The following is a 25,501-nucleotide window of genomic DNA, read 5'->3' as shown; positions in this document are numbered from 1 at the left end:
ACAAGTTGCTGAGTCCTCTGAACTGCAATGGACTTCAACTAGCAACTTCTGGGAGGTGCTGAACCCCTTTCTGGGTCAGGCCAGGGATTTTGAGGTCTCCTCTCCCCATCTGACCTGAAGTGGCCAGTACAATTGGCTGAGATGATCTCACAGTAACTCTCTGGGTTTAAACTTTTGGGGGTGGTGGCAGGAGGTTCTCAGTAGAAAGTCCTTAAATCAGTAGTTCATTTTCTTTCACAGTCCATCAGAAGCCATATCCCTTGCCTCTCCAAATATTTCTATAATTTAACATTCCCTGGTTTGGGCAGGTAGCCAGGAGGAAGGGAATTTATTTTATCAGTGGGTGGGACTGGCAGACCGTGGGATTGGTTTGGCTATTTCCCAGTAGTTGGCAACATCAGTTTGTTTGTTTTTCTCTAACTGTGTCCTTGCATGGTATCATGATGTAACGGAAGCAATAGGATTTTTACAAATACTGCTCAGTAATAGCTGAAGATATTGGTTTCCTAGAAAAACTCCATTATTATGGAGTGGTTGTTAAACTCTCGGCTTACAGATCAAATCAGTCCTGTGCGTTAATTTCAGATATCCCACCAGCCTGAAATGTATGCAGTTGAAAGCATTCTTGTTAAGGAAAGCATTTATTCATACGCAATGGAGTTAATGGGACTTAAGTTAACACTTAACTTGTTTCCCGAATCAGAATCTTGGGGAGCTGTTTCACCCAGTCCTTTCCAGCTACAGCCTTCACATTTTAGTTTTTTTCCATAGGAGGAAACAAATGTGGTGTGCAAGGATGACCCTTTCCTTATGTAATTAACCTCCTGAATATAGAGTTATGGTAGCTCCCAAGTAAGTTGTAGTTGCATCTTGAAAATGCAGGAAGCTGTTGCTGGCCACAATGGAAAGAAAAATTGACCCATTTCCAGAGCATTGACTGAAATAAATGCCACTTCTAAAGATATAGTCACCAGTGAACGAAAGGCTTGCTGTTCTTTCAAGCTGTGCATTGCTAGTCATACTGCTTGCTTTAACAGCTAAAGCATTATACTGTACATCAAGGAATGAACTAGTTTCATACATGGTACGACGTGCGAGAGAAAGTATAAGGTGGCATGAATACAGATGGCAGAATCAGGCCCTAACACTCAGTGGCATATATCATCAGATGTTTACTGAAAGTTGTATCTTAGCATACTTTGTGTTTGAAATACTTGAAATCCAATGCTTGGATACTTACAATACTCTGGCACGCAAATTTATGTATAAAGTAATTTTTAAGATCCCTCATTGTCCAAAATCTGTGGCACTGAGATTTGCCATGGCAATTTCCCAGGAGGCAGAGGTTGCATGAAAATTCCATCAATGTTTCTATCAGGAATAAATACCACTGTCCTCATGTGTGCTGGTATTTGCATGTTTCTGGTTAGGTTAATAAATCTACATCTCCTGTCATGCATCTTACAATCATGTGACTCCCATGATGCACCATGCTGGTCAGTCAGAACAAAGACTGCATTGCTTCATAGGAGAAATAATCCTGCCAGGAAGCCCTGGGCCCCAATAGGACAGAATTGGGGCCTGAATTCCAACTCCCAATGCACCACAACAGGGAAAAGCAGTTTAATGTGGAACTGACCTGAAATGAAATACTTCAGGTGTCAGTTCAACAATCTGAAATATTCTGATGCTGGTTGAACCCACCTAAAACAAAATTCTTCCTTTTGGTTTTTCCCACAGCATATTGAAACATTTCACAAAACATTTGATTTGTCAGAAACTACATTTTCCATTGAAAAATCATCCCTACAAAATGTTCCCAACCAGCTCTAAGCTTAAACTCTTACATCCAAATGTCTCATTTGACCTCTAAGCATTATGAGCTTGATTCAGCAGTGGCTTCATAATCAGCTGCTTCAGATAAACAGGGCTGAACTATACTCTCCTTTTTCTCTCAGTTTTTTTGTGGTATCCCCTTTTCTTCTTCTACGCTTTCACAAAATGAATACTGACTAGACCACATATGGTTTAACCTCACCACCTAGTCATTTTCAGGTAATTATGTTCCAACACCAAACCAATTTTCATGTAATTGGGAGAGCAGGTAATGTCCCCTTGCTGGTAATTTTTTTTTCACCCTCGAGTTCAGGCAGGTGCTGGTTTATTTGGTTATTTGTTTTTTCCTGGTTCTTATTTTTATTATCATTCACTGCAAGTCATTACTTTTGTTTCCTTAACTGCTATTAACTAACTTCAAAACCAGCCCTTCTAAATAGCAGTTGACTCCCGTATGTGCGTCAATTGATTTATTTTCAACTTCCATAAAACATTTGAAAAGCGGGGTTGGCCTTGTTCCGCCCCGCCCCTCCTCCCCAATCAGAGCTCAAACAGATAAGATCCCTGCCTTGAGTAAGAGTGCCAGACCTTTCTTTCCCACAAAAAGAAATACAGCTCATCTCATGGCAACAGCTGTCAAGTAAAACCCTGGCCTAACCCTCATTAGGGATGCATGTACTCCATGGTGAGCTCATGAAGAATCCTTGCAGCCTAGCACAAAAGCTCAGCTAAAGCAAGCCACTCTGGGGAGATCCAGCTGTTTCAGAAGAATGCTAAACATGTCTGAGGGGAATAGCCCCCCCCCTTAGATGCAAAGCCTCAACTTGTTCAAGGGAAAAAATAAAAAAGATTCAAATATGGTAAAATGATGGGTTGGAATCTTCCCCCTGCCCTGCCTGTCTCCTTTCCATTCCTCTCTCCAACACAGAGCCAGTGTGGCTTGTCTTCTGAATGAGTGGTATGACTTGGTGACTATATTAATTCATAAAAAGAAAAGGAGTACTTGTGGCACCTTAGAGACTAACTTCATCCGATGAAGTGAGCTGTAGCTCATGAAAGCTTATGCTCAAATAAATTTGTTAGTCTCTAAGGTGCCACAAGTACTCCTTTTCTTTTTGCGAATACAGACTAACACGGCTGCTACTCAGAAACATATTAATTCATGTAACTCTCTTTCAACATCCCATAGCAAGAACAGGCGACTCTTGCTCCTAATTTCTCCTAAGTATCCAAGCAATTGTATAGTGCTGGAGGGAAAGCAGGGTGTGTTGATACGTGTAATGAAGAATGTTCAGAAAATCTAAGCTTACTGGATAGAAATGTAAGGTTTCAAAAATCAAATCACATGACACAATGTATCTGAATGGATTAAAATGCTGTAGCTTGCGTCTGTTATGGTTGCCGCCCGGTGAACATTCTCTCCAGACATATTCAAATCATGCTGAAAACTGAAATTACTTTAATCTGTCTGCAACTCTGAATTAATTTTGTACTGGTTATATCCAAAGCACTTTTAGAAAAATACAAAACTTGATACTAGTTCTTTAAAAATGTTGGGGTGGAGGGAAGGCATCAAGTTAAAATGCTTTGGGTTTTTTATTGTAACTAATAAAAAAAATAAAGACTGGAGACAGGATGGCTGAAGGAATTGATAATGGGATAAGAGGCCTTTCACCCCAGTGGCCAGCAATTTGAATCTGGCTCAATAGTGACCCCAAATCATTAGCATTTCATACCTTTTCAGTGATCTATGTGAAATAAGTTGGAGGTGTCAGTTCTGTTCCTAATGGACAAATATCCAGTGGAAAATCAAAAAAATCTCCATCATAATTGTCATTAGTAGCATCTTTGTTGGCACCCTGGTGGAGATTCCATTGCTCTGTATTGGTTTGTTCTTTGTTGGTTTTAACTGAATTCTGACCAACTGACCAATAGACGAACTGACCAGTAGAAACATTGCTAAGTTCCAAAACCCAGGTATGCACTGGAACCAGATGAAAATTTTCAATTAGTATTTCCACAAGAGCTTTCTCAGAAGAGAAGCCAACCACAGAATTTGGGCATAGAATCTTAACATTTATCCCTACAGGTAGTTTTGACTGGGAGCAAGAATAGACACACCTGATAACCATGGAGGAGTCTGTTCTTATGTTATTTCCACCTCTGTTTAAAACCAGTTGGGATTTCCATGCCATGAAATTTGGGTCAATGCTAGAATTAGTGTGTGCTTAACTGTGCCTAAATTCACTTCCCAAATGTTTGAGTCTTGCCCACTACTTGTGATGACACATGGGAAGTGAACCTGGAAGAATAAACTCGTTTATGTAACGCAATCAGCTCCACTCCATAGCCAGTCATTTGCATGGCTAAACACAGTCAGCAAGTCATTCAGGGCTTGGAGTGGTTATTTTTTCCATTGGAAACAAAGTATCTAAATGCAAGTATTTCTTCCTTCCCAGAAACAAAAATCACATGGACATGATTTGACCTGACAGTAGAAACAGAGCTGACCTGACCTGTGGCATCAGGGTCTAATGGACTAATGCTTTAATCCACTAAACTACCATGTCAACTCAGCTCTCCCTTTCTATCCATTGTTATGCAGAGAGCTGTTCTCTGCATTTCTTATGCCAGGCTGGTATAGGTACCTTTTGTGTAAATGTTGTGGGCTTCAAGATAAATCACTACATATTTTTACTGTCCATCTTTGGATTAGTTTATTCATGGATCTTTTTACTCTTTCTCCTTTTCTGTGTGTGCACATGTTGTAATGTGTGTTTGTGCTTGTGTGTGTTGAGTGGCATGTTGTGTGCTATTTGTGCTGTGGGAGGGGTAAAGGTCTCTGGTGGGAGATTACAGTATCTGTTTAAGTGGGGTAGTTTGATATGCACACACTGTTTTTAGTGACCTTACAGAAAAGTAGCCACTTGGATCCATGTGTGGCTTGAGTTTGAGCTATCCTTTTTTATAGACCCCTGAAAGGAATTAAGATTGAATTAGTTGTGAAATCTATTGAAGGAGTCTTTTCCTTCCTCCACCTCCCCATGCTTTCCAAATCTCTGGCTAGAGTAAAAGCATCCTTGGCTCAGTGATGTTCATTATCTTAACTAATTTCTAAATCTTTTGTTTCCTTGAAATTTTGTTTCCAAAGGAGTTAAAAATCTGGAACAAATCTGCTGACTGAATATTTTTGTAATTATTTGAGCCAGGAAGGAATCTTTGTTGATGAAAGACAGTGGGAAACTGATCCTTTCAGCTAAGTATGTACTAAGATAACAGTCTCCTATGACATGCAAAACCTCTCTTTGTCTTTATATAATGACCTTACCTTCTTTAATAGGCAGTCCCTAGGAGAACATGGCAAAATGGTGAAAAGAATGTATATTTTATTAATGACTACAGTTCAATGATTTAGGGCCAGAGCAACAGATAGCTGCCTGAATTCACTCCAGATGCTGGTTATGTTATCCTGATTTCTGGCAGATGTTTTAAAATGCAGTATAGGCAAAGACATCAAAGAACTTTTGTAAATGACATAAATTTACAACTTTAGTGCAAAAACCTATTGTAGAAGAAGTGAAGAACATTGGAGATCCTGTATCACTGGATAATTCTACAACAAGTAAATCCACTTAAGTTCCAGACTCCAACGAGAGACTGCTGAATTGGAATTAATTTGCAAACTGGATATAATTAACTTAAGCTTGAATAAAGACTGGGAGTGGATGTGTCATTACACAAAGTAAAACTATTTCCCCATGTTTGTTCTCCCCCTACACCCCCAACTGTTCCTCACACGTTCTTGTCAATTGCTGGAAATGGCCCACCTTAATTATCAATACAAAAGGTTCCCCTCCCCCTGCTCTCCTGCTGGTAATAGCTCACCTTACCTGATCACTCTTGTTGCAATAAAAAGAAAAGGAATACTTATGGCACCTTAGAGACTAACAAATTTATTTGAGCATAAGCTTTTGTGAGCTACAGCTCACTTCATTGGATGCATCTGATGAAGTGAGCTGTAGCTCATGAAAGCTTATGCTCAAATAAATTTGTTAGTCTCTAAGGTGCCACAAGTACTCCTTTTCTTTTTGTGGATACAGACTAACATGGCTGCTATTCTGAAACCTCTTGTTACATTGTGTATGGTAACACCCATTGTTTCATGTTCTCTGTGTATATAAATCTCCCCACTGTATTTTCCACTGCATGCATCCGATGAAATGAGCTGTAGCTCACGAAAGCTTATGCTCAAATACATTTGTTAGTCTCTAAGGGCCACAAGTATTCCTTTTTTGTTTTTTTTAAATGAATTGTTACATTATATACATCATTGTTAAAACCCTCTTTTAGTAAAAAAATAGAGCAGCAGTAGTTGATTTAGAGTGTTGCATTCAAGACAGCCAGTCTCGGAACATTTTGTTTAAAATGTGAAACGATATCTGCTCTGATTTACTCTATAGCTTTTTTAAAATGGTGTTATACCTGTAGAGTACATTATGGCCTGGAGTCTGGCCCTCCTGGGCGTGACAACAATCAGCACCTCTGAGGTGTCATACATTTCACTTAATCTGTTGGTGTGTGGGATGATTTTCTCTGGCTCATGATCTAATAAAGAAAAGGAGTACTTGTGGCACCTTAGAGACTAACAAATTTATTTGAGCATAAGCTTTCGTGAGCTACAGCTCACTTCATCGGATGCATCGGATGCTGTAGCTAAGGAATGCATCCGATGAAGTGAGCTGTAGCTCATGAAAGCTTATGCTCAAATAAATTTGTTAGTCTCTAAGGTGCCACAAGTACTCCTTTTCTTTTTTGCGAATACAGACTAACACGGCTGCTACTCTGAAACTCGTGATCTAATGTTTTTAAAAGGGAATTTTGTGTTTGTAGTAGGCAGGCCCAGAGGTTGAAGTTCTTTGCTTACCCAATGAACAGATACGGAAGTCAGCTGCAGTGCTTCCCTGTGCTACCAGACCATCCTTTCAGGTTGAGTCTCCACATTCAGGCGCCCATTCAGGAAGGTACTTAGGCTTATGCGTAACTTTAAGTGTCTGTGTAGTCTCAGTGAACTACTCGAGTGCTTAGATGCTTTGCTGAATCAGGGCCTCAGCTGCACTTGAGTGAGTTGAACATAGGAGTTGGAGTCAGGAGACCTCAGCTCTGTTCCTTACTCTACTTCTATCTGACTGTGGACAAGTCAGTTACTGTTTATGACCACACCTGTCTCACTTGAGTTTTAGTTAATTAAACCCTGGGATGAAAGATGCTATGTCATGAAAAGGAAATCCCTTTGTGCTTTGCTTGATAATTTGTTTCTGTATCTTACGTTGTCTGCTTTATAGTTGTTTTTTATGACATAATTAGTTTTGAGGTTATCCAGAAGTTCTGATTTCAGTTATGATTTCCTCACATCTAATTGAAAGTAATTAGAAATGTACTATAACTTTGCCAATGAACATATATTTTCACAATGTAAATTCCACCTATTTTCAACATTATAGCAATGCGGTTGCTTTAGCCATATGCATTATATATGTGGTACATGGTATACTCTCAACTTGATGTGTAGTGCTTTGGCTGTTCACTTTCCATTAGTGTAAAAAGCTCCGGGCATCAATTTTTAAATATAACCTTTGACCTGTATCTGCACTGCTGCAGAAGCATTTGAGAAGAAAATTAATACTGTACTATAACTGATAAAAATCAGTACTTTTTAAATTTTAATCTTGGAGCAAACCCAGAACTAAACCTAAGGACAATCTATGTCACATGACCACTAGGAATCCTGACGGACAAGGTGGAACATGAAACAGCATGGAATTTAGAGATGGTGCAGAGAAGTCACCAAAACATTAAAATGGGAAAAGTTTTCATTCTTAAAGATAGCTGAACTATTATTCTACTTTTTTAGTGTAAATGAGAATCATGCCTGCTTTGGTGTGGACACAGAGATCCACAAATATACTTTTAGATGAATATACAGTAGTTATTGAACTCCTTACAACCAGGGACGTGTCCATTGAGGAGGCATAGTGCAAGAGTTCCAGCTATCCACCAGCAGACAGGCACTGCATGTAGCAGAATAACTGTCCCATTATCTTATATTACTGTTCCTGAATTTTCAATTGGCCTTTCTGTACCTGCATTATATAAAAGCTGTTTTTCCTCACCTTTAACCCTTGGACAACTCTGCCCCGGCCCCTGATATACATCTCCAATCTTATTTCCTTCTACGATCCTTCACTCCTCCACCACATCATGCCTCACTGGCCCCTTTATATGCTTCCCCTACTCTATTCTCCATTCCTTCTTTCACACTGTCCCTTGTTCCTGGAATATCTTCTCCAACCTAGTATAGTAAGCTGCATCCTTTTTCTTTCAGTTCCCTCTTTAAATCACTCTGGTTCTGCAAGACTCAAGATTTTTACTGGTTGAAATCTACAGTTCACCAAAACTAAATAAAATTTCCCTCCCTTCTTTCCCCATCAAAAAGTGACTACTGCATCACTGTCCAGTTCAAGTAAGTGCTTTGTGTTTCATATCTATCGCTGTCTTAGACTGTATGCTCCTTGAGGCACAGTTCATGTCTTACCCTATATTGTGTACCAGGCCAAGCAAACTGTCAGTATGTAACTAATAATAAGGATGGACACAAAAGTCAGGAATTCTTAAGATAAGATCTCTCCAAGGTACATATTTTCAAAATCAACGCTCAAGTTCAGGAATTGTGAGTCATACTGAAACAACATAAAGAAATCATATCAAAGCTTTACTAATATTTATTTAGAAAAGTGTTTTTTTTAAATAATCCTCTAACTTCTCGTAGCAGAATACAGATACAATTATGTTGTTAGTGCCCTCTGATTGGCTTGAATGGTTAGGCCTCCTTCCTGCCCCACCCAAAGTATGCAAATACCCAGATAGCTGGATAAATAAAAATAGAACAATGCTTTTAAAGCATCTGGATATAATTCTGAACATAATGGAATTGTACAAAGAATTATCTGTTCACAGAAAACTTCAGAAATGCTGTTTCCTATCTAACCTCCATAAAGAAGAGCTGCCAAGTTTCAAATACAGCCTAGTAGGGAGATTTGGAGGAGATTGTCAGTTCTTCCTGTTCTGCAGGAAATAAAAAGCGAACGTATAATGCAAGTAAAAATACAATGGCAATACAAGAGTGTTGAAACAAAACCAGAAAACTTAACAGACTCCAAAGATTTTAATATCAAACACGAGTAGACTAAGGACTAGATTTGTAAAGATTTTTAGGTTCCTAGTGGGATTTTCCAAAGCTTCTGGATGCCTAACACCCAATGCTTTTCAAAATCCCACTAGATGCCTGAATACCTTTAAAAATCTGGTCCTAAGTGATTACAAAGAAATGGACAACATGAATGGATGGGCAATGCAGGACCATAATTAACTGATGACAGATGATGGAAGTTTTCCAAAAGAATCAGATTTTTGGCTCTGTTCAGATAAACTCTTAAAAACTTGGATGTTGAGCTGTAGCTCACGAAAGCTTATGCTCTAATAAATTTGTTAGTCTCTAAGGTGCCACAAGTACTCCTTTTCTTTTTATATCTCTTGGGTAGGATATTAAAAAACTGGGTCTAATTTTTCTCTCATTGCAGTCAATGGCAAAACTTCTGTTGACTTCAGTGGGATCAGAGTTATGCCAGCATTAAATGCTGTTGAAAATGCCACCCCCTCTATCTAAAAAATGAAGCAGTATGGCAAATGCCTCAATAAGAGTTTGTTGGTTTGTTTTGAATCCACTTTGGTAAAGACAAGACCCAGAACAGTTATTGGTTATTGGGGTGGTCGCAAATACATAGGTATAGAGCATATCATGTTAATACTGTATTATACCCAGCATGTGGGCAGATATGTTAACCAAATTATATTGTGTTTTTCCCACAATTCTATCCACTTTGCCAGGGCCGTCCTTACCTATACACAAACTACACAGGTTCCCTGCATAGCTGCATGCTGCTCAGCCCCTGTTCCGCATCTTCCCCACAGCCCCCATCCCTGCTCCGCCCCAGCCCTGCCTCTTCCCGCCCCTACTCTGCCCTAGCCCCGCCTCTTTCTGCCCTTGCTCTGCCCCAGCCCCATCCCCACTCCCCTGAGGACTGCAGCAGGGTTGGGACTGCACTCACCAGTGGCAGGCAGTGCAGCGGCCTGGCCCTAGCCACAGGGCTGGTGACTGCCAGAGGGTGGTTCCCCCTGTCCCCGAAGCCAGCCCTGCGGGGGGCCTGCGGGGGCAGAGGGCTGCGTAGGGCCTCAGAATAGCTAGGGACAGCCCTGCACTTTGCTCACTTATTTCAAGAGAGATATATCCCACAAGACTCTGCAATGCTAAATGTAGCTTTTGGCATTAGCAAATATAAAGCCTGTCACAGGCAAAATACATTTATTGTGTACAGGCACTTTCACGGCAACCGGTTTAAAATGTAGTATCCAAAACAAAGATAAGGAAAGGTACCAAACAACATGTTAAGGAACTGGTACAAACTGGTGAGTTGGATCTTTGGTGCTGTACAAAGTGCTTTATAACTTGTAAGCTACTGTCATATAAATATAAGTGGTTTTGAGGGTGCATTTTGAAGCACACCTACTGTGTAAGGTGAACATGCTGTGAGATAAGAATTGCTTCCCAAAAGATGAGATGTCTGTCTCCCTTTCACATTGTACTATTTTGTCTTAGACAAAGACTAAATTTTGTTATTCAGTCTCTTGAACATTTTTCATAACAAAGCCCAAGTGTAGTCAATCAATTGGCTATATTTTTAGCAACAAGGTTTCAGAAGGGTTTGCAGGGGTGAACAAAGAACATATCACATCACCAAGTATCAGAAGCTTCATGAACCACAATTAAACCATGACTTTCAGTTTTCAGTGATAGCAAATAATTTTGCTTTGAATTTCAGCAAAGGGTCACATGCCAAGAACAGGTTTACACAATACCCAGTGGGTTTCAGGTATATGTATGAACTCCACATGTTTTGCAGTCCCGTGTGAAAAGTTCAAAAAGCTCCAATAATGAATGCATATAGGCACTAGCCCACTTGTTAGATTCAAATACATTAATAATTTTGGGCATGATCTTATTCCCATTCACTTTATGGGGAGCAGAACTGGGCCCTTTAAATGATTTATTGAAAATACCCTGTAATGGGATAGTCTTCTTACGGGTAGTGGTGCCTAGGGGTTAGCCCACCTTCCTCAGGTGGTGTGGCCCTTTAAGATTTTGAAAAGGGCTGATGTATATACAAGGACCTAGGAGATACTGATAGAGAGGAAGCTGTCCAGGGAATAAGTAGTGTTTGGGAGGAAATCCTGTCACTGTTTCTTTAAGGGCCTGGGAAAATTCCCAAACCTGAGGGGAAAACATTATGGGCCACGATGGCCAGTACTAAAACCCCCACGGAAGGAAGGGCCATTAACACCCTGGAATTTAAAAGGGAGCTGTATTGAGGAAGGTGTAGGAACTAAATACATTAGACCCCGAAGAAGGGGAAGATTGTTTAAAGACTCTGGAGCAACATTTCTCAAATGCGACCACCGTGGCCACATGCGACCACCGTGGCTGCATGTGGCCACCAGGGGAGTTTTGTGCAGCCATAACAGCCTCCTAGGCTGCTCCTGGATGTGCCTGCATGCCTCTGGAGAGAGGTGGGGCACAACGCTGCAGGAGCAAGGTGAGTTCTTGACCTACCTTGGGGGGAGGGGGTTTTGGCGGCAGGCTCCAGCAGTGGCACTTCAGGAGCCTGGCCGTGTGGCCCCACGGGACAGTGGGTATTGACCCTTCCCCCCGGCTATGGCCACGTGGCCATGGCCTCCAGCTGTGGGGCTTCAGCCTCCAGCCTCTGGTTCCAGCTGCATGGCAGCAGGCGCTGCCCCCCGGCTCCAGTCTCAGGCTCCAGCCACAGGCGCTGACCCCCAGCTGCAGCCACGCGGCAGCAGGCTACAAGCACAGGGCTTTGGGTGCCAACCCTTGGCTCTGGCCACAGGGCAGCAGGTGCTGACCCCGGCTCTGCTACGGAGTCTCAGTCAGCCTCTGGCCCCCAGTTCTGGCCGTGCGGTGGCAAGCACTGGCCCCTGGCTCCAGCCAGGTAGCCGCAGCTCCATGTGCTGATCCCCTGCCCCAGCTGCATGGCAACAGGAACCAACCCACACTCTGTTCCCAGGCTCCGGCCACAAGGTGGTGGGAGCTGGCTCCAGGTGCCGACCCCTGGCTGCACAGCAGCGAGCGCTGGCTCCAGACATGCAGCGGTGGGTGCTGACTTCTAGTTCCAGACACACACTCCTGGACTCCGGCACCCAGCTCTGGGCTCTGGCCATGTGGCTGTAGGCACTAGCTAGGTGACCAGATAGCAAGTGTGAAAAATCAGAACGGGGTGGGGGGCAATAGGCGCCTATATAAGAAAAAGCCCCAAATATCGGGACTGTCTCTATAAAATTGGGACATCTGGTCACCTTACACTAGCCTTGGGTGCTGACCCACAGCTCCGACAGTGACCTCCGATCCCTGGTTCCAGCCACACCATTCCTGTCCCTAGCTGTGGGCTCTGGCCGTGGGCACTGAGCTGACCCTGGCCATATGGCAGTAGACACCATGCCCAGGCTCTGGACATGGAACAGTGGTACTCATCATTCACCTCCATCACATCCTTGGCCCCCGCTGCCCTGTGGCCCAGTATCCATGCCCCTCCCCCCCAACCCTGCTGCCTTCCTGGCCTCGCATTCCTCCCGCCCATTACCCCGGACCCCCCTGCTGCCTCCTCCAGCCTGCATCCATCCCTCCATTGCCTCCGGCCCCTGCTGCCTCCCTCTTTTCCCCTGCCCCCTATCCCGGGCTTAATGGGTCCTGGGGCTTGCTGAGAAAAGTGATATTAACAAACAGGCAAGTATAGTATCACTTTTCACATCAGACTTACTAGCTATCTGTGAAAAGTGATACTTGTATGTTTGATAATATCGTTTTCACTTTTCATAGCCTCCCAGGTAGCTACTAAATGTGCTCTGATATTAACAAAGATCACTTTTCACAGCAAGCCCCATGGACCCACTAAGCCCTGGATGGAGGGGGGCCGAAGAGGGAGGCAGCATTATTTTTGTTATTGAGTCTGTCAAGAAACCCTACAAATACACATTACAATGATTTGGATCTGAATCGTGCATATTTAATTGTTTTTCCTAAAGTTAATTAAGTATTTTAGGAAAAAAGTGTCAGTGAGGCCACCAAACAATGTGTTGCAAGAACCCCTGCCTGAGGCAAGTGAGGGGAGTGTGCCTGCAGAGACTTGCTCGGTCAGCTGAGGGCACTACAGGGTGGGCATGCCCTATGGCATACCTCAAAAAGCGTTACTCCCTATTATGGATAAATGGAAAAATTATAGTGTTAAATGGTAAAATCGTTTTAAAGATTCCCAAGTGCCAGAGAGAATATACATCTTTAATTAAAAATGCTAAGTGGGTGTGTTTTGCTTTTTTTAAAATATCTAAATACAGTTCTAACTTTTCATGGCCAATTTCTAACTTCCTAAAAGTAACAGTTTGTATTTCAAAAATCTGACAGTCGCTGCACTGTACTGGTACAAGCAGGCATTGCTACAGATATAGGGCCACACAGACGCTTAGTGCAATTCAATAATTTCAGTAGATTACATCAAAGTTTAATTTGCCCCGCTGATTATGTGTGGGGTGGATACTGCTCCCTTTGAATTCAATGGTAGGACTCTTATCGACTTCAATGGGAGCAAGATCACGTTCTATATCTTTAAGACAGACTACAGCCATAAGAGGCTTTGGTTTATTTGGCAAAGGAAGACAGGCATTACTCAAATATATCTCTTATTTTTGTGTTCATCTATATTTTTGGCATATGTCTCTGTGTTTGTGTGTATATATATATTGTCATTGGAAAAGCCAGCTATTGTATATGAATATATATGATCAATAAGACTTGAGAATGCATTTTTTCTATTTTGAATTTAGTTTTTTTCCACACAGAAAGGAGAAAATATATATATTACATGGCAATAGCTCTGTATGTGAAAACTGTACTTTCTCCTACATAAAAATTACTAAAATATGAAAGGAAAATGCATTTTCAGGTCTGTCTCATTGTGTAACGATTCTCAAATACTGCACTAGTAATTGTTTACATAAACCATACCAACTGTTCACCGGTTAAAGACGTTACCTTTCTTCACACAGAAACAGCAGGGAAACAGACATGTGGCAGAGGGGCTTGCTATTCCAAACAACATAACTGATCATTTAAAGGACCACCTGGAAAACTTGCCTTCAGATAAGCTGCTGATGAAGGCTATAGGATGTTTAACACTTAACCGCAATGCTACGCCATTATCACACAACTTGTATGGAAATGGGCACACTAGCACCAGCAGTTATTGGTTCACCTTTTAGTATTGCTTAACACCATGGGCTTAATGTTCAGATTTGGTTTTCACTTTGCCTAGCTAAATGGATTGTTATACTGTATTTTGCATTAAGAACCTAACAAAAGGTCTCTCATGCCACCGGTATCAGTGTTTATGGGATTATGTTCTCTTACATCATTTAATATTATATTACGGAGGTTCATTCTTGCAGATTTACAGCATAAAGTGAATTGAAAGCAGCTCACCTTAGGTTTTTAATAAAAGCAACTATTTAATGACTCAGTGAGTGGAAATGTATGATTACTTCCCCCTAAATAAGATATTCCAGTTGAGAGCAATTCCTCAAAATTAAGGTTTGATTCAGCAAGGTATTCAAGCACATGTGTAACTTTAAACATAGGAGTAGTTCCGTTTCATGGGAACTGCTCACGTGCTGAAGTACCTTGCTGTATCAGCACCTGCTTGAACAAAATCCCCAAACTTTCTTATGCTGTGTCTACACTAGTGGGTTTACAGTTGCACAGCTGTACCGATGCAGCTGCGCTGCTGTAAGATCTTGCGTGTAGCCACTCTATGCCAACAGGAGAGAGCTCTCCTGTTGACATAATAAAACCACCTCGAAGAGTGGCCATAGCTATGTTGGTGTTTTTTTTCACACCTCTGAGCTACATGAATTTTGCCAATGTAGGTGGTAGTGTAGACATGGCCTTAATTGACAGCATGGCTGGTTGCTTTACATTTTTTAATGTACATTTGTTCAAAATAAAGTCAATGAGAAAAAGAACAGGTGACTGTGATGAGAATTGTAAAATAAGGCATGATGGGGTCCTTATTGTTAGAAAGTAATTATTTTAGAAGACACAAAGATTTGATGTGCCAAACCGTCTCATGCCTCACCAAGCGAGTAATGCATTTTTAAACTTGTTTTGTTCAAATACTATACTGGCAGCCTTAACTATGGCCTTCTCTACCATGCACATGCTTTCACAAAGAAAGGTGGAAAAAAAATTACATTGAGAACCATAAAGCTAGAACGTTATCAAAAGACAGGAAAATATTACTATAGTAAAGGATTTTCCAGTACAATAACACTGAATGAAACAGACTTGTGAAGCCTTTGGGATATGTACTTTTTTCTATTGAGTTTTTCTCCTTTCAGAAAATAAACAAAGGACTAACAATATTGTCTGGGTAGCCCTCTGCTTTTTCAAGGCAAAAGGTACTGAAATCGTCGGCCATCATTTTAATTTGAACTATTTGACCAATGCTCTCAATGAGAAGAGGTTTATGTTTTGACACAAAAATGCTGGCAGAATTGCCAGGAGTGAAGATGAGTTAGGGCTTGATCCAAAGCCCACCGAAGTCAATGTCGACTCCCATTTACTTCAGTGGGCTTTGGGGCAGGCCTTTTGAGGCCAACAGTGAAATCCTGACCACCCTGATTTTCATTGACTTCATAGTGCTGAGATTCACCCCCAGAAATCTGCACATGCAAGGGGTCTTGTGTTCACATAGTTTTCTTACATCTGACATTAAAACTTTGGGGCATGGTTTGCAGAGTTCCTGGGCACCCACAACTCTCATTCAAGTCATGGCACCTTCTGAAAATTGGACCCTTGTTTATGTACTATTGATATGTCTTTTGGGAGCAAGCTCCAGAAAAGACCTTAAAGAAACATAGAAAAATTAAAGAAAACCAACTTAGACTTCCTGTAAAGTTATGTGGAAAACACTTAAGGAGCCTCAGCAGAGTTGTTGCATTTGTTAGCCATTTCTCATGTAATATCAACATTAGAAAGCAAAACAGTCAATGCCACCTTAAGGGGACGATGTTCAAAAGCCCCTAAAGAATTTAGGAGCTTAAGTCCTGCTGATGTTCAATAGAACTGATGCTCTGCACTCACTTATTGAAAATCTCACTCTAAGGCTGTCCCAGTCTTAAAAGTGTGTGTGTGTGTGTGTGTGTGTGTAATATATATAATTAAATAATGTAGTAAATTAGGTGTTCATGAAAGAGAAGATACATAATAGCTGCACAAGATACACATTCCCCAATAGCTCTGCTAATATAACATCTTTTATAAAAGACAAGTGTCTATCCAAAGCAGAGGGAAAATTGTGCTGATTTGTTCTCATAGAGTTGTGCTGTGGATAAATGTCCATCAGGAATCCTCCGGCTGAGCTGGCTGATCTCCTTAAACTGCCACAGATGGAATGAATGCAAAAACTAATACAAAATACCCTCTCTGTTTTACGATGCTGTCTACATTAGGGAATACTATACTCTCACAAATAGGTGGTCCCGCCAGAATGTAGTTGAGGCACACTGGCAATGAAGCATGGGAAAAACTTTGGGTACTGTTCCAAAGCCCATTGCGGTTGACTTCACCTCCATGCTGTACCCGATTTGTGGATATAAAGAGGCTTTTAAGTCTTGAACTCTGTCCATTTTCTGAACATTAAATTCACTTTTTTTAAAAGTGACAAAATACATCACACATGCAAAAACAGCCCCCAACTAATAAATGTCTGTGTGCTTCTGTTAATGTGGAAGAGCCAGAAACTCATGTGTTGAACCACAACTTTGACTCATGTCTAATGCTGACCACGGCAGTACTTGTGTAAGGAGTGATACACTAGAGATGCCAGGCATCCAATGTTTTAAATAATAAAACAATTCTGCCAATCTCTGGTGGCTTTTGGAAAGAATAAATGTCTGTTGTCTGGCTTGTGCTGCGATAATACATACTACAGACATATTACACACACAAGAAGCCAAGGACTTCAAACAACTTTGTCTCCTTATGGCCTCAGGCATAAACAATGCACCCATAGTTGATGTTGATGCTGAAATTTCTGCCCATTGGATCTCCCGTCATTAAGCTGTTTTTGGTGTTCACGTTTTCCTTTACATCTTTCTTGTATGCAGTTTAGTTCTGAGGATTCTGTTACTGAGAGGGAGGTCACTGCTGTGGTTTTTACACAAAGGAAGAGAAAAGTTCCTGGCATGAACTTGATTCCTGCACAAGTGTATAATTCTTTCCTTGTCTGGTGGACTCCTTGCCTGTTGTTCAACTTTTTAATTATATTATCATATTTGAAACAATTCCTCTAAGCTGGAAAGGAAATATAATTATCGCTGTATAGGAGACAGGGAAGACTTGTAGACATATACGTTTACTGGAAGTAGTTTCCAAAGTTTTTTTTGCCAGATTTCTGTTATGAAAATTATTGTCCTGAGGGGAGACAGTAAACCTATTTTTGAAGACTAGATAGATTTCAAGAGGGATTATTGTACTTCAGATAATTGCTTTACCCTTTCTTCTATGATTAATAAGGACTCCCAAAGAATGAACCAACAATTGTTTATGACTTTTATTGCCTTCAGGGTAGTCATTGATTCAACTGACAGTCTTACTCTTTGGTCCAAATCCATAGAGCTGTGCAAGCCAGTTCCAGTTCACAGATAGATTGTGAGATCTTTTTTTCCTGTCTGTCTGCATGGAGTTCCTCAGCCAGAGTTTCGCTTTGAGTTTTAGGTTTGAAATAAGGAAAGAATTGGCTCTTATGCAAAAGCAAGAAAAATCTGGAAAAATCTGTGAAAACATACAGTAAAATTACTGTATTTCACTATTGCCCTTCTGATTATTTTATTTAAACAAAAGAGAAGTTTAAACATCTCAATGATAAATAAAAAAGAATATATAAAAGTCAAAACAAACATGAGTTTAATTTAAAATTCCTATTTGAAGCAAAAGACAAATGTGTTATGGTAGTGATACTTTCACAGCACAAACATTGCTGGTGAAGACTGGTATGCAAGTCTCATGACTAGGGAGTTCAGCTCCAGGGTCTCCTAAAGACTTCATATGGGACCTGAACAAGTCATTTAACCTCTAAGTTTTGCAAGTTTTCTCTCATCTGTAAAATGAGGACAATATTTTCCTATATGTCTACATACTTGTAGGGCCCCATTGCTGTAGTATCAGAGCACCTCACAAGCATGATCCGATTTAAACTTGCAATCCCCTGGTGATATCCCTTCATTATAGATGAGGAACTGCTCTTACTCTGAGAGAGATTAAGGCCCTTACTCTGGAAACTCTTAGGGCAAGTCTTCACTACAGCGCTACATCAGTGCAGCTGTGCCAATAAGTACTCCACCTTGGTGAGAAGTGGTGTGAGCAGTGCAAAACTTGCATCGCTTGGAGGGGGGGATTCTTCACACCGCTGAGACGTAAGTTATATTGACTTAGGCTGTAGTGTAGACCTGCCGTTAGGGTATGTCTACACTGAAATTAAAAACCTGCAGCTGGTGTGTGCCAGCTGACTTAGGCTGGAAGGGCTCAGGCCAAGGGGCTCTTCCATTGCAATCTAGATGTTTTGGCTTCGGTGCTGTAAGACCCTACGAGGTGGGAGGTTCCCAGAGAGAATATCTATGCCTCAAATAAACTGCCCCTTAGTCTGAGCCCTTTAGCTTGAGTCAGCTGGCATGGGTCAGTCATGAGTGTCTAATTACAATGTAGACATACCCTTGGACACATGCTTCCCATTGAAATTAATGGACCTACTGTCAGACCTAAAGTTAAGTAGGTGTGGAAGTTGGTTTAGAATCAGGCTCTTAGCAACATGCCCAGTGACTTGGAGGATAACTGACAGGGCAAGGAACTGAGTCCCAGTTCAATGTCTTACCCACAGGGCCACATGTAATTAGTGAGACAATTCATTAATGTTTGCAACATGGTTCGAGAGATGCTGTAGAAGTACAAAGTATTATTATAAGAGCTGTGGATTTGCCTTTCATTGTAGTGTGTTTACTGATGTCTAGGTAAACTGTTTATAAACTAGTGGGGGCTTCTATTCTTGGTGATACTGCATTGTTTGGCTGCAGTAATCAGTTTGTAATATGTGTGTCTTGCAATCTTGATTACACTTAAAACACGCATTAAACGGTGTGAGTCAGTGCAGGAAAACATCAAAACATCTGCTCAGATTATTTGGGGTTTGTTTTAAATAGGCAATAGAAATATTTCCTGTCTTTCCCTTATTTTTGAATCCCCACTTCCTCATAACTAACTTTTATATTTCCATGTAAAACCCCAGTGGAAATAATTAAGAGTTTCCTCACAATTATCTTGTATTCCAAAAGACTAGAGTCTGGAAACAAATGTATAATAGTAAGAATGGCAGGCATCTGAAGTAAAATGTTTGCTTGCCTAGCTTGTTTATACCCTCCAGAAGAAGAGGAAGAAGAAATATATATACTCGGGGGAGTGTGGGGGAAGAGGGGGTGAAGAGAAAAATTCTGCAGTATTTTTGAAAGCGATCTCCTATATAATTTTAAAAATCTATCTATTTCTAGTGCTGCCATCACCCGACCATCTAGGCACAAATACCAGAATTAAAGAACTGTCAGCACTCTCTTGCTTCGATTGTCCTCTCTGCTCTCCCATTAGTGAGATCTATTCTTGAGGTCTTCCTCTGAGTGAAGAAAGAAAACAGACCAGCCGAGATGGCAGAAGGCATTTCTGGCCACTGCTGTAATACGTGGGAACCCTGGTGTTCATCAGTAAAGGTCAGGATGTAGCACGTTCTGCTGTTGCCATTCTGGCTTGTGTGGCATGCTGCAAGCAACAACAAGAGATGGCTTGAGTAGCCCCCCGGGCTGCCTAAATTATGTTGGAGGCTGTTTCAGCCCCTGAAATAGCCAATAGGTACAAAAGTGACCTACAGATATTCCCCCCTCTCCTACTGCAGTGTTGTGCCATCTCTGCTTCACCTCCTGGAGGCACTGGGTCTAAGCGGAGGACAGAGTTGAGTGTGAGTCGATGTTTCTGCACCACTCTGATAAACGATCGCTGGACAGACATCCCTGACAGATGGAGTAGGCATGGCTTCTGCTATGTTCTCAAGGTGTTTCTCCCTTTCTACCAGCATAACCATCACTTCATTTGTGTTTTAAGTCTCTGCCAGCTCTTTTTCATCCAGGGGCATAATTCTTCTGGAGCTGAGGAAAGTGGCCATGATGGGAGTGTCTGCTCTAGGTAACTCTCTTCTTACGTGTGGTCCAAGAACTAGGCCAAATGACTGAGGGTGAAGACTCCAGGGTGAAATCCTGGCTCCACTCAAATCAATGGCAAAACTCTCACTAACTTCAGTACGGCCAGGATTTCACCCTAGGCTTCTATTTAAGGCTGATACTGACAGGCTGGCAAATTCTATACTGCCACTTACCCAGCTGTAAAATATACTTTGTATTTAACCACCACTGAGGGATGCTGGGAGGCTTAGTTAGTTGTTGAGATCCTTGCATGAACAATGCTATATAAATACAAAACTTATGAAAGAATATGTTTTCTGCTCAGTGATTTGAGACTGACTTTCTAAAATAACTCAAGGAGTTAAGCAACGTAAATAGATTATAAGGCAGAGCCATTCCTGCACTTTTACTGAGGCAATTTGCCATTAGAGTCAAGGGGATTTCACATTGAGTAAGAACTGCAGGAAGAGCCCTTCCATATTTTTTAGCTGTCTTTTGCAAAGTATCAGCGGCCAATGTACCTACAAATAGGCAAGCAGCAAGCAAGTCCCAAAATTCACAACCTGGAGATTTAGTTGTGAACCTGCTGACTGAAACCTCTATTAAAGAAAACTAGGAAGATCCAGGTATAAGACCTACCTGATCCAGACTGCAATGAAATCTACAGGAAACAAGTAGCATGAAACAGGCTGATGAAAAACAATCCTTTCACTGAAGAGCCTGGTAGTTCCATCAAGAGCTTTTGATAACCATCACACTAGATTGCTGTGGTTATTGTTGGCACACTCATAATTACTGTCCTCTTCATGACAGGTTTCAGAGTAGCAGCCATGTTAGTCTGTATTTGCAAAAAGAAAAGGAGTACTTGTGGCACCTTAGAGACTAACAAATTTATTTGAGCTCACTTCGCTCACGAAAGCTTATGCTCAAATAAATTTGTTAGTCTCTAAGGTGCCACAAGTACTCCTTTTCTTTTTGTCCTCTTCATGGTAATAAATATAGTTTTATGATCAACTGTAAACCCATAGAAAATGAAACTAATTTAACAAAGGCAAGAAAAAGTCTGGCCCGTCTCTACTTTAAAATCATAACAACACTTAGCACCTTGTCCTCTTCAGAGCATTTTACAAACATCAACTAATTAATTTTCACATCAAGTAGGTGAGCCGAGGTCAGTATTATTAACCCCATTTCAGACATGGGGAAACTGAAGTGCACAGGGTAAGTGATTTATACTAGTCTGTCAAGGGAATCAGTGTCAAAATTGGGATTCAGAGTAGCAGCTGTGTTAGTCTGTATTCGCAAAAAGAAATGGAGTACTTGTGGCACCTTAGAGACTAACAAATTTATTTGAGCATAAGCTTTCGTGAGCAAAGTGAGCAGTAGCTCACGAAAGCTAATGCTCAAATAAATTTGTTAGTCTCTAAAATTGGGATTAGAGCTCAAGAGATCCTGATGCTTCCAGCCAAAGGGTCAGTTTAATAGACTCCCCTCCTTTCTCTTCATTGCATTCAATATTTAGCTTATAGAAAAACCCTTTATATTAACATTCTGATTTAACATGTATATTTTGGTCTTACAGAAAGAAGTTTCATAGCTTTATAACTAAATAATTTTAGATTCAGGACTTAAAGTGAAATGACTGCATACATTTTGGTCAATTTCATTTCACTGTTAACATCCCATCCATAACACCATGAGTTGAAATCCTCAGTTGAGGCCATGTAGTAGAAATTGTATCATGGGAAGAAAGGACACAAAGGTGACTTTTGCACTCCCCAATGCTGGGCTGGCTGTGGGATGGGCCCATCCCCCAGTACAATTTAGATTAACAACCCTCAAATTGCTCTAAATTATGCCTGCTCCCGACAGCCCGAAAGGGCTGAAATGGTAAGTTGGGATCTCTGGGGCATAGGAAAACATGGCCACACTCCCTTTACTGAAGCCTGTGGTACAGCACAAACCAGCCACAGAGCAGTCCAGGATATTCTTCTGAACCTCTCAAAAGGAAAATCATTCCAATGGAATACTCCATATTCAAAGTGCAGACAAAACAGACCTATTGTATACAGAGTAGAACGTTAACATCTTCATTTTGTAGCACATATACAAAACTCTTCACATATAAAGAGCATGTGATGATTTCAGATATCAAAGTAGGGAATGGGATATAAATGCCCATGGAATCTTGATTTGTCCCCCTTGTGCACATGTATTCTGATTCAGTCATTAATGACATGATCACATGCTAGTTTTTCCATAAGGACCAATCCCAATTCTGAGGCTGAGTCACTGTGAGTCACTTAATCTCTCTCTCTCAAGTTTCCCAATCAGTAAAGTGAGGTTTCAAATACTTACCTACCTCAAAGGGTCCTTGTGAATGCTAGTTAATTAGGGTTAAATACTTTTCTTATTCTGTGAGTGGTCCCATGATTTCACTGGGATTATCTGAATGAGTATGGCAATGCTTGAAAAGCTCTATATAAATGCTAAACTGTTGTTTTGTTGCTGTTGTTATGAGGAGGAGGAGGAGTAATAAATGACGTGCTACAGTATGAATGGCACATGTTCAGAAAAATCATTCCCTGATGATAATTATTGATGACAAGGGGAGGCACATGATTTCTATTTTTCTACTATTCGAAGTTTGCCAGTATTTCTGGGTACACTGCGAATCCCACATTAATAAATACGTAAACCCTTTAGACACATGCAGTAAAATACAATGAAGCTCTCTAAGCCAAAGATTTGCAGAAGGAACAAACAGGATAAAGTCAAACAACTCCTACGTGCAAAGATATACATTGTAATATGCTGACCTTTAAAAAAAATGTCCAGTAAGAATAACTTTCCTGTGCCCTGAACTGAAACCATTTAAGCTTTTTTTATTTGGTGTGTGATGCTTGGCTCGTCACTTAACCCTTAAAGTTAAGTGTGTCTACACTGCAATAAAACAGTTTCCCACACCTTTAAATAGGGATAATAATGCTTACCTACCTTTGAGGATTTTGAGATCTAAGCCCCGATCCTGCAATTGGATCTGTGCAGACAAAATCTTACACCTATGTAGAACCTCACTGATTTTGTTGGGTTCCACCTGCAGGGATCTGATTTCCAGCATCAGGGATTTGCAGATTAGGACTAGATTCAGTCTCAGCCCTGAGTATAGGGCAGACGTAGCTGTATCACCTCCAGAACAGCACTGTGAAGGATCGTGATTCAGACATTCACACAATTCCTCTCCTGGTCCTCCCTCACTGTGACTGGGGGTGTATGACATTATTTCACCCCTTTTCAGGGTGCACTTGATCAGTTTGCTGGCTCTGTGGAGGAGGGAATGGAGCCATGGCTCTGTACTCCCAAGACCCTTCTTGCACATGTGTTTGTGAGTGGGAGTGTTAGGCATTCAATGGCTGGGACTCAAGATTCCAGACCCATTCACGGTAAGGGGACCCCTCAGGACTTGTGAGAATATTGTGCATCACAGCAGCCTGAGTTACAGCAGGCATTCAGAAACTCTGTGGGCACGCAGTCTACAATGGTGTCACTCCCATATGACTCCCTCCCACACCCAGAGCTCCAGTCTAGAAGCCATAATGCAGCTGTATGGCTATAAGGAAGTACTTATTCCCTCATACTCACCTTAGGGCTAGAGTCAGTCTAGCCCTAAAAGTGCTATAAATACTAATGATTATAATTAAGCAAATAATGTACCTGTTGAGAGTATACAGTTAAAATTAAACCTTACTGGACTGAGATTAAACATAACTTTTAAATTAATTATATAAACGAGGGCACATTTTCAAAAAATTGTAAATTGTAAATGGTGTAAATTTGCAAGTGTGATTAATTGCATGTTCAAAATCCCCACATTTTCACGCACAATAGCAGAGCATACAAATTGGATAATTAGTTCTCTATGGTTATCTGATCTGTACCCACACTTATACATGCAAATTCTTGCAAGACCAAATTTTCAAATATAGTCGCTGGGTTGATACCCCTGGGAAATGTGGCCTTCAAATACTCATCTGTCATTGTGGAAAAACTTTTATGAATGAGAACTGGAGGGAGACAGCAAACTATTGATCGGCATGTTTGTCTGAATGAAATCAGTGCGATGCATTTTGAGTGAAATTCATATAATTGGACAGCCCTTGTTCTGGTCATCAGCAGAGGATTGAACTCCATCCTCCATGAATACACCAGATGTAAGTAAAGAAAGAGCACTACCATGTTTACTGACACCACAGTCATGTCAGACAACATATTGGCATTAAAGATGTCCAGTAAAATATGCAGCATCTGAAGTCATGCCAAGGGGCAATGCTATGTTTCAAGTAGGCATTGATGGAAATGAAGAAAGCTGGTAAAACTGATTTTCCCCTTCTCCTGTTGCAGCAAGTATTTTAAACAGAGCCATGATTAAACAAATAGCAGTTCATCTAATCATGCCAGCTAATTACATCATGACAGTCACTTATCAGTGAACCTTGTTTTAAGGGAAGAAGAGAGTGAGATGATGCAGTTGGAGAAAAAGCCGTTTAATACACAGTTCCTGTCTGGGTTTACTCTGAAGAAACACAGGTAAGCAACTCAGAAATGGATCCATGTAAGAAACAGGAGACAAGTTATGGACTCTCTACCTCTGCCCCAGATGAGGTCCTAAAGACCTCCTTCAGTAACCTGAGGGTAAGTGGGTACAGTATGTCATACAGCTACAGAGTCAACACAATCCCATCTTGTCTAAGAACGCTAAATCAGCCATTTAAAAAAAAACCTGTCAGATATACCAGTGAGGAATAATTAAGAACCACACGGAAATGTACCACCTTGCTAGTCTGCTGACAATGGACCTGATTTGTATGCCTTAAACCGGGGAGGGGGATTATCCAAGTGGGATTGGGCCCAAAATTGATGACAAAGGAGATGCTGCTCACCAGATGAATGCTCTAAAGCCAACAGAATCATTTGCTTTTCTTCTTACAATCTGGGGAGCTCAGCCCCTGTGTAGACAATACAGAATCATTGTTACGTTAACCATTGTTTAACTGCTAAATGGGCACTGCAAGCCCCATCTGTTTATTCAGTCATTTGCCTGAGGTGGGTTGGTTAGGAGGGAGTTGCTTTTTTGTTGTTGTTTACATTTGAATGACATAGGTACTATGGGGAATCTGTAAACTTTGGGCTTTTGTACCAATATGTGGAT

This window comes from Dermochelys coriacea, chromosome 3, assembly GCF_009764565.3.
Source record: "Dermochelys coriacea isolate rDerCor1 chromosome 3, rDerCor1.pri.v4, whole genome shotgun sequence".
NCBI lineage: Eukaryota > Metazoa > Chordata > Testudines > Dermochelyidae > Dermochelys > Dermochelys coriacea.
This window is presented reverse-complemented; position numbering follows the sequence as displayed.